We start from the raw sequence: 9341 nt of genomic DNA on the forward strand, positions 1-9341 counted from the left end.
CAGCAGTACCATTTTATTAGCGACTAGATAAAGGATGTGAGTCCATCCTGTCAATGGCTTTAGGAAGAGAGGGCACAGAGAGATCCCGATTTTCATCTCCGTTTCCAGCCCTCTGTAGATCCATGGACTCCTGGTCTGGGTTAGGGTAGCAGCAGGGTCGCACCCATGCAGCAATACAGCTCCGGTGGCAGTAAGGTGCTACCAGCCTGGATTTTATCTGGATTTTACCTGGATTTTACCTGCATTTTATAGGTGGCAGTCTGAGCCACCTATAATTTAATCCCTGCAAAATCATGAGCTAAATCAATAGACAAAGAAATCATCTCCTGTTTATTTTGATTAGTCAAAAGAAATTGGTACCTTCTTCCAATTACTAGAGCTAATGATATTTAGCTCCTATATGAAGAAACATTCCCAATTTCCAAAATAAATTGCACATTCAGGCTAATCGACTCTCTCATCGCCTTTGTGAGGTAAATAATTGTGATCACTGCGGAGTAACAGGGAGCAATTAAAGGCAAAAAAAATTATAATTGGGAATCACAGTTGTTGAAATAGGACTGTTGGGCCTCCCCACACCACCCACGGCACCGTGCCCTTGCTGGAAAAATCCCATGCAGGTGCCCAGCTCCGCTATACAAGTATCCACCCAAGTGCAAACGCTTGTTTCCCAGCAGGCTATTTCCATTTAACGTGCTTGTGTACATCCTTGAGGCTGCATCTACACCAGGACCCCGGCAGCCCCACAGACCAGTGGCCCCAGAAGGAATTAGGGCTGTTGCAAAAGGTGTGGAGGACCACACCACCCCGCAGCACGGCGGTACCCCAAAATGTTCGGCCATACTGAGCCCGACTTCTGCCTGTCCATCTGCTGCGTAGCAGTCTGCCCAGTATAAAATCAAATATTGTTGCTCTGATTAGCATATACTTTTCACTTCTTCTAGACTGATGAAAACAGTTGCTTGATAAATCTGGCCCCAGATTTATCTGCTTTCCTATTTATTGTGCAGCCTGCTGTGTCACTTCCCTTCCGTGTTACAGTGGCTGGAATATATTATTGCAAAAGTATTTTTCCTTAAAGTGCTATTTTTAATGTCACGGGCAAGAGCAAGAGCAAGTGTGATCTTGGGAGCTTTCAGCCACAGTGCCTGCTCTAACATACGGCACGGCTGCTGAAATGTCACCTTCCGATCTGGAGCCATTACGGTCACTCAATCAATTTCACCTAAGAAACGCGATAAGATTGTTATGGGCAGAGGACAGCCTGTGTCTACCATCTCCTGTTCCCCATATAGGTGCCACCAGACATCTAAGTCCATTTTCTCCATCCTGCTAGCTCCTGGCACATACGTGGCATGTTGCAAAGACTGCTCCTTGCCAAAGGAGATGGCAGAGGGTGGACGTAGCATGTCATCAGCCATTGCTTTCTGTCGTCCCTGCTGCTGTCCTCCTCGCCCTCCCTTTATACCACCAGCACCAGGCTGGAGGATGTCCCCAGCCTCTGGCACCAGGGGAGAGTTGTTCTGGGCACCTCCTGACACAATTTTCTACAAAGATCAGTACCAACATTGAAACCTGCCCAACTTTTTCCCATCTTCCTCAGAACAGAGCAGGGTTACTCAAATAAGCTCATTACAAAAGTCTGCAAAAGGGCAATACTAGCATCATATACATGAAGAAACGCATTGCCGTGTGAGAAAGTACCAACATAATGATGGAAGCTTTTGGAGCTGTCCCACAGAATTCTTCAGTAGGGAGTTTTAGTTTCTGCTAACTTTCTAAAGACTTTCCTACGGGGGACATCAGCAGGGTGTTTTGCTGGATCAGTATGCCAGTATGTAACAAAAATAACAAGAAGCAATTCAACACAACCCACACAGGACTGAGTGCAGAACTGGGCATGATCCAGACCTCCATAGTGGGACAGCACGGCTGTGCTAGAGCAGCAGTTGCACCTGGGTAAGACAAAAATATATCCAGGGCGGTGCAGGTCAGGAAGAGGTTAAACAATGTGTGGGAGGAGATGACCTGAAGCCTGGAGGACCTGGTTGTTGCTCTGGGGCATGGGAGGAGCACTTCCAGAAGAAGCCTTTTAATGTGGTAGGAGACAGGAGCAGACCTAGGTCTCCCTCCACTTCTGCTGAGGAGAGGTTAAGGTAGGCACCAAACAGAAGAGATTCAGTTAATTAATTCCAAAAAGTTAATTAACACTGTGGCTTCATTGGAGCTTTCTGGAAGCACCAAAGCAGCCACTTGCTCCCTGCCGTGCCACCGTTCTTCCTTGGCAAGATGGCCTTTGCTGGCAACAGCAGACTTCATGTCCACCAATGGCTTTGTCCTCAGAGATGCTTCCTGAGCTCAGAAAAGCATTGGCTGACGTGGGCTTCAGGAGGGGGTGTCCCAGACTATGGGTGCTGTATTGAGCATCTCCAGTCATGTATGGACTCCCAGCGAGAGCCCACAATGTCATCTTTCCTACGAGTGAGATAGACGGTTCTGCGCATGATAACTTTCAAAAGCACTGTGCACGTCTCAGTGCAAGGACCAGCCTGAGAGCAGCTCTGGAGAGGGTGATTTATGAAACCCCCATAGGGATAGAGAGTATTTGGGAAACAGAAAGCTAAAAGCCATTATCTATATGCCTAATGCCTTTACTTAGGAGGCAGTTTCCCTTCTTCCGATGTTATTAGCTTCCAGGTAACACTGGGAGGATGAGACCCCTTTTCACGCGGGGTAATTAATCAGAATACCCAAATAAGCATGTGAAAGCATACAAAGCATGAGAAAAAATAACCCCTCCCGCACACACATCCCTGCTTTCTCCTTGCTCAGGAGGAAATGCCACCTTGGATCAGAGGACAGATTTGGTAGTTATAACTAGAAGTCTTTTCTTCATGAGTAAACTAATTTTTTTCTGATTCTGTTTTTGTCTTTAATGTTACCTATGCATTAACACAGAAACTACCTTTGCTAGCCTTTTGTTGGCAAGAGATAAGACGTGACGTATAGGAACACCCTAGAACTTGCAGGTTTGGGGGGGAGAGGTGATATTTGAGTTAAAATTAATAAAGATGAGTAAGTGATTAAAAGGAGCAGCCTGCATTGTGGCAGCTGTTAGGTGGAGGATTCTGAGCCATGGCTGTTCTCTCAACAGCACCCATCTCTTCAGCCTTTGGTCTCCCCAGTGAGTTCACCGGCAGTGAAATTGTCTTAGGACACCCAACCCCAACACAGTGTATGTAGTCAGAGGAAAAGCAGCTCTCCTTCAAAAGACCTAAATGCTTTGCTCTGGGGTTTCCACAAGTGATTTTCTGCGGCTGTGTTCATGTGCCCTCTGCAGACTCTGCAGTTCACCCGTGGGGAAGTGTTTGCAGTGGTGAGATGTCCAGGCTCAGTCCTGCACCATCCCTACCCCAGGGCATGGTGCTCGACTGCAGGTTGTGCTACACATGGCCGTGCCCAGAAGTATCTGCCTTTGGTCCTAGGCAACAAATCCTAAAGTGCAAGTAAACCCCGTGAGACAAATAAAAACTGGTTGCAGGAAGATAGATAATTCACTAACCAGCACGGTGGTGGTTTTACATTAATAAGTAATAGCACATTAGCCGGTGGAGGAACTCTCTTCTACTTTAATGGAATAATATTGGTGTTTTAATAGGTAGAAAGCCACAGTTACCCAGGGAGGCTGCAGATGGAGGCTCCAGCTCCTTGCTTTGCCTCGGCTCAGAAGTAATTTCTTCCTGAGCTCAGTGGGAAGACATCATGACAGCATGAAAACACAAACACTGCTGAGATTGCACCCAGGAACTTGCACATCCTTTTGGCTACCCCGTAGCTGTAGTTTATTGAAAGACAGAGTGGCACTGTGCATGCAGGGGCAAGGGGATGCCAAAACCTCACCTGCACGCTTTAGGGCTGTAATTGGAAAAGTGTGAGGAAACTGCAAGCTAGCATCATCTGTCACCAGCAGTCCTGGCTAGAAAGCTGGATTTGACACGTAGCCTTGCCAAAGCACTTGCAAGCACCGTTTGGCATCCTCACAAGCGGCATTGAACTTTTCCACAGGACATGTGGCCAAAATTGTAGATGGAAGGAGTTTTCCACAGCATTTTATCTGGGATGGACAAAACCCCCGGGTAGCACAGTTGCCCACACCGCTTTCGGTGGCGTTCGTGTTTCTGCCTACGTCAGTGGCACCCAATGGGACATGTGTGAGGACACACATCGGAAACCAACCTCACCATCTCAGCCCACAGAAACCACTAATAGAATAAAATGAACTTAAAATGGCTACCCGGGCCCTAATTTCTAAGAGGAAAAATGCCCCTTTTCAGGCTAAAGGGCTTGAAAAATGAGGGTGGATTTATTAAGGCAGTCCTTTTCCCTGAGGCTCCGAGGATGATTATAATGATCTTAATTCTTAATTCATGTTTTAATAATCAGTATTTAATGATCAGTGGGAGCAAAAAGCTAACTGAAAATCATATGAATTGTGGCTGAAAAGTTATGGTACACGGCTGAATGATCTCGTTCCACTGACTTGCACTATTTCTTGGGAGAGAAGTAAATACTAACACAAAAACCTGGTGGTTTAGTTCAATTTTATGTCTCAGACCGGACCACTGATTTTGATATCTACAGTTATAAAGATTGTATTCCCTAAATCAACTAAAAATAAAGAAAGAGAAAACTAATGGAAATTTAGTAAAACCGAGACTTTTAGGGGAAATTACTTTTTTGAATGCTAAAATGTGTTATTGATGTTTCACCCACTGCTGGAAGAAGCTACAAAGGGGAGGCAGGAGGGAGCTGCTCCTTTCCCAGCTTACCCCCACAGCATAACCGGGGTTTACCAAGGACAGACCTCACTTATACAGACACAGTTTTGTAACTCATATAATGCATGATGACAAAGAAAAAAATGCACAACTGCTTGGTAACCTGAGATTTATCCTCCCCGTTTAACATTTCATGTTAGCTCACAGGTACAGCAGCACTCCTGCGGTCACTGTGCTGTGCGGTGCAGGGAGGGCAGACAGAGCCTTCTGAGGATAAATGTTATTAAAAATACATCTGACTTGCAATCTCTGCATCCAGAACTGAATCCAAACTTGCCAAAAGTTCAAGGATGCTTAGATCAGAGGTTTTGGTTCAGGCACGTCTCTGGAGACCTTAGAAACCCATTTACTCTGCGAAGAGAAAAACAGGAAGCAGAGACCATTTCAGCCCCCGGGGCCTTTCCTCCAGCTGAGCTGGCATGGTCCAGGAGAGATTATTTCGGTTGCAGGCACAAACAGTAGGAACTTTCCTCTGCTGTTTGGTTACGGCTTCATCCGTGGAGTATTAACCCCCTGACAAGAGGCAGCGCCTGCTAGCAGGCTCTTTCCCAGCCAAGCTGGTGGAAACCAAGGGGATGGATCAATGGTGTCTTGGGCTTATTGGCACTCGGAGGTAGCTTGCTTGGACCATCCTTTCTGCGCTGAGATTATCACCGGTGCTAAGCAAACAGCTGAATATTTTTTTAAGAGGAGAACTGAGTCTTGGTTTGGCCTATCGCTGGCTCTTGCATCTTGTCTTCCAGGTGGCTTTCATGTTGAGGTGGTTGGGGTTTATCAGAGGAAAACTCACAAAATAGGACAGCAAAGTGCTCTTCAAAAGTGAATTTGTAAAATCCATACATTTGTCAAAATTGCATGTGAAGTCTAGAAACCATGGCACACAACTTGGGTAGCTAATCAGCAAAGCTGTAATTGCAAACCCTTGCATCAGGCAGCTGAGTCACGAGAAAAAGTGGGAGAATTGGGGATGAACAGCAAGAAAATCCACATTTTTGGCTTGGAGAGACACAGAGCATTCTGGTTCCCTCCCTGGCTACTGTCAAGGCTTTGCAAGTAAAAAATCAGCGTGAATAATCTGTGCATCTCATGTACACTACTCACTTAGAGTAGTTTTAATGTGGAGAGGGTTTAAGGGATTTTGAGGAAAAACTGCTCAGAGCAGTTTCAAACAATTGCTAGGTATTAATGTCACATTTGCAAGTCCTGGTGTTGCCCTGATTTTAGCAGAACAACATTTTTTGCTTATTAAGGTTTTATCTGCTTGCTGTAGCTTTAAAAATACCAGGGACAGATGCTAAATTGCAGGTAAATATGCCGCTGTGCTAGGGAATGGCCTTGTACCACACGTAATCGAAGCAAACACTTTGGAAAGCCAGGAGGCTAAAAATTTGTCATTCATTCAATCTGCTTAACAAGGGTTGGTACAATTAGGGAAAATCAGAGCTGATTCATGGGCTATATACTGGCCAGAAGAGAAGTAAATACATGCTGAATACATTTTATAATAAGTAGTTCAACCAACTCTAATTTCAGAATTGTTCACACCACGATGGCATGCTTTTATTCTTGCTCTGCTTTTGAGATATCAGACAGAGGATTTAGTTCTTCTCCCACCCTCTCCTGATAATACACCAGCTACCACTCGTAATAACACATCTGCTAAATTTCCAGTGTGAACATCCCCACGTATGCAGAGCCCTGTATGTCTTACGGTTTCACAATATCAGGATTATATGTTTCCAAGAAGCCTTTTTCAAACGTGCAATTTGAAGTGATGGTTTTAATCATTATCTTGTGTGTCTGAGCTGGTGACCTGTACTCTCCTGACAAACAGGGAGACAACCTACTCAAAGAAAATGAAAACCTTGGTAGGGAGAGGAAGTTAAATCCTCTTTAAGGAACTTCAGAGAGAGGTTTCCCAGGGTAAGTCCAGAATAACTTTGGACTGTGGTTCGGTAAGCAGTGTAAGACAAGCATGTATTTAACTCCCATTTGTGTCTTTGTTAGCACTGCTATGCTGAATCAGTGTAATTAAGGACTTTATCCCTTCCAAAAGGCTTTTTTGTAGATCACCTGGCTTTATGGCATGAGGCAGAGAGTGCCTCCCTCTGATGCTCTCCAAAAACCGGTGAGAGAGCGGTCTGGGTTGAATGTAGCAATAAACCACCCCACAAAAATCCAAAATTACAAATTTAGAGAAGTTTGGCTAATGGCCTTTGAGACACAGCTTCACAATGTGTCTGCCTTTGTCAAGTTGAAAGGCCTCTTCTGTCTTCTGCTAGCAACGCTTGGGTCCGTGATGTAGCTCTGCTATGAAAGACAAAGGAAGGTGTTTATCATGGCTGAGACGTGCAACGGGCAGCACCAGAGCAGAGCTCAGCCTGCTCTGACCCCATCGCCTCCACCACGTGCACACATGTGTGCACACACACACTAACAACCCCATGCAGCGCTACAGGCTTGGGGAAGACTGGCTGGAAAGCTGCCTGGCCGAAAAAGCCGACAGTGTGCCCAGGCGGCCAAGAAGGCCAACGGCATCCTGGCCTGTATCAGAAATAGTGTGGCCAGCAGGAGCAGGGAAGTGATAGTGCCCCTGTACTCAGCACTGGTGCGGCCGCCCCTCGAATACTGTGTTCAGTTTTGGGCCCCTCACTACAAGAAGGATGTTGAGATGTTGGAACGTGTCCAGAGAAGGGCAACGAGGCTGGTGAGGGGTCTGGAGAACAAGCCTTATGAGGAGCGGCTGAGGGAGCTGGGGGTGTTTAGCCTGGAGAAAAGGAGGCTGAGGGGAGACCTCATTGCTCTCTACAACTACCTGAAAGGAGGTTGTAGCGAGGTGGGTGTTGGTCTCTTCTCCCAAGTAACTGGCGAAAGGACGAGAGGAAATGGCCTCAAGTTGCACCAGGGGAGGTTTAGATTGGATGTGAGGAAAAATTTCTTTGCTGAAAGAGTAGTTAAACATTGGAACAGGCTGCCCAGGGAAGTGGTTGAGTCACCATCCCTGGAGGTATTTAAAAGACAGGTAAATGAGGCGCTCAGGGACATGGTTTAGTGGGCATGGTGGTGTTGGGTTGACGGTTGGACTCGATGATCTTGGAGGTCTCTTCCAACCTTAATGATTCTGTGATTCCTGTGCCCAAGGCAAGGGCATCATGAGGTGTGAGCACAGAGCAAGCAGCGCAGCCACCTCCTGGAGAATGTTAGGTCCCAAAGGGTTGTCCTGTGTTCCCCACCGAAACCAACCCCGCTGCGGACTCTCTGATGTCTCATATGGGAGAAGTTTGAGTGGTGGCCTCTTCCTCACAGTGGGCATTCACTCCCTTTTGGCTGCCCTTATTTTTTGAGGTATCAAAGCTAGCAAAAACATGTAGAACAGGTAGTCACCAGGAAGATCCCAACAGATTGCAGCTGCCAGTGCATGAGTGAGGTTTCAAGGCAGACTGACCCAGATCAGTGGTATCTCCTCTGCAAACCGTCCTACCCCAGAATTTTTATCTGGGAATGTAGCCTCACCCCTTTCGGGCTTATATGCCAGGAATTCCCAAGAAAAAGGGTTGTGCTGCTGCAACATGCCTGGAAAATCCCATGTTTGTCCACACTAGGAAATCAATCACTAAAGTATGGAAAAATGAGCCCAGGCTAGAAGTGATTTTACAGTATGCTTAACAACTTTTTTTTGGAGAAGCAGCACAGCAGGGTCTTTACTTGACCTTTCCACCCAGCATCTCAAGAATTTCTGATTATGGAACAGTTCATTTTTTCATTTTACAGGGGTTTTAAACTGCAAGCTTCTTTCATTACTGAATGGACTGTGGCCTCCTGTAGGGCTTGAATCCAAGATCTTACCAGAGCAATTACGGAGACCTTGCGATAGGGCTGTCAGTAAAATAATAGCCCAGACAAACTTTCTAATATAGACTTTCAGACTGACTTCCTGGGGAATATCCTAGACTAGCTTTTACTGTCACTTTATAGACATGTTCTTTCTAATGTTTTACTTGTTGCACTCTAATGGTGTGTGAACAGTTGGATTTAACCTCACAGTAAAAGCCAAGAGCTGTGTATGCTGCCCTCAGCTTCAGCAGATTACCTTGATTTTCACCACAGAAAGATCTGCCTTTGTCTGTTGCAGTCCCTGTTTGCTACCTGAGAAGTGATTTTTCACTACCCATGTGCTCTGACCTACAATTGCAAGGTTCTGAGAACCTTAATATTCACAGACATCCAGGTAATTTCTGCATGAAGATCACAATTCATGTTTGTTCTTAAAAATGCAATGTGTAAATTTGCTGAAATGTCACGGGTTTAAAGCGGTATAAACCTATTGAAATCAATGGGGTTCTCTGGATTCACAGCATGAGGGCTGTCTCTGTCCTTGCTTACTCTACAAAACTTCTCAGTTCAAGCGCTCGTCTGAGGGTAAAGGCCGCGGCTCCAGCTGGGGGGTCTCCACCATCTACCCCAGCGGCGGCCGGTGCCTCCCTTCAGAAGGAACTGCCGGAG

The sequence above is a fragment of the Pygoscelis adeliae genome, unplaced genomic scaffold (genome assembly GCF_000699105.1).
Source record: "Pygoscelis adeliae isolate BGI_AS28 unplaced genomic scaffold, ASM69910v1 Scaffold168, whole genome shotgun sequence".
In the NCBI taxonomy this organism is placed as follows: domain Eukaryota; kingdom Metazoa; phylum Chordata; class Aves; order Sphenisciformes; family Spheniscidae; genus Pygoscelis; species Pygoscelis adeliae.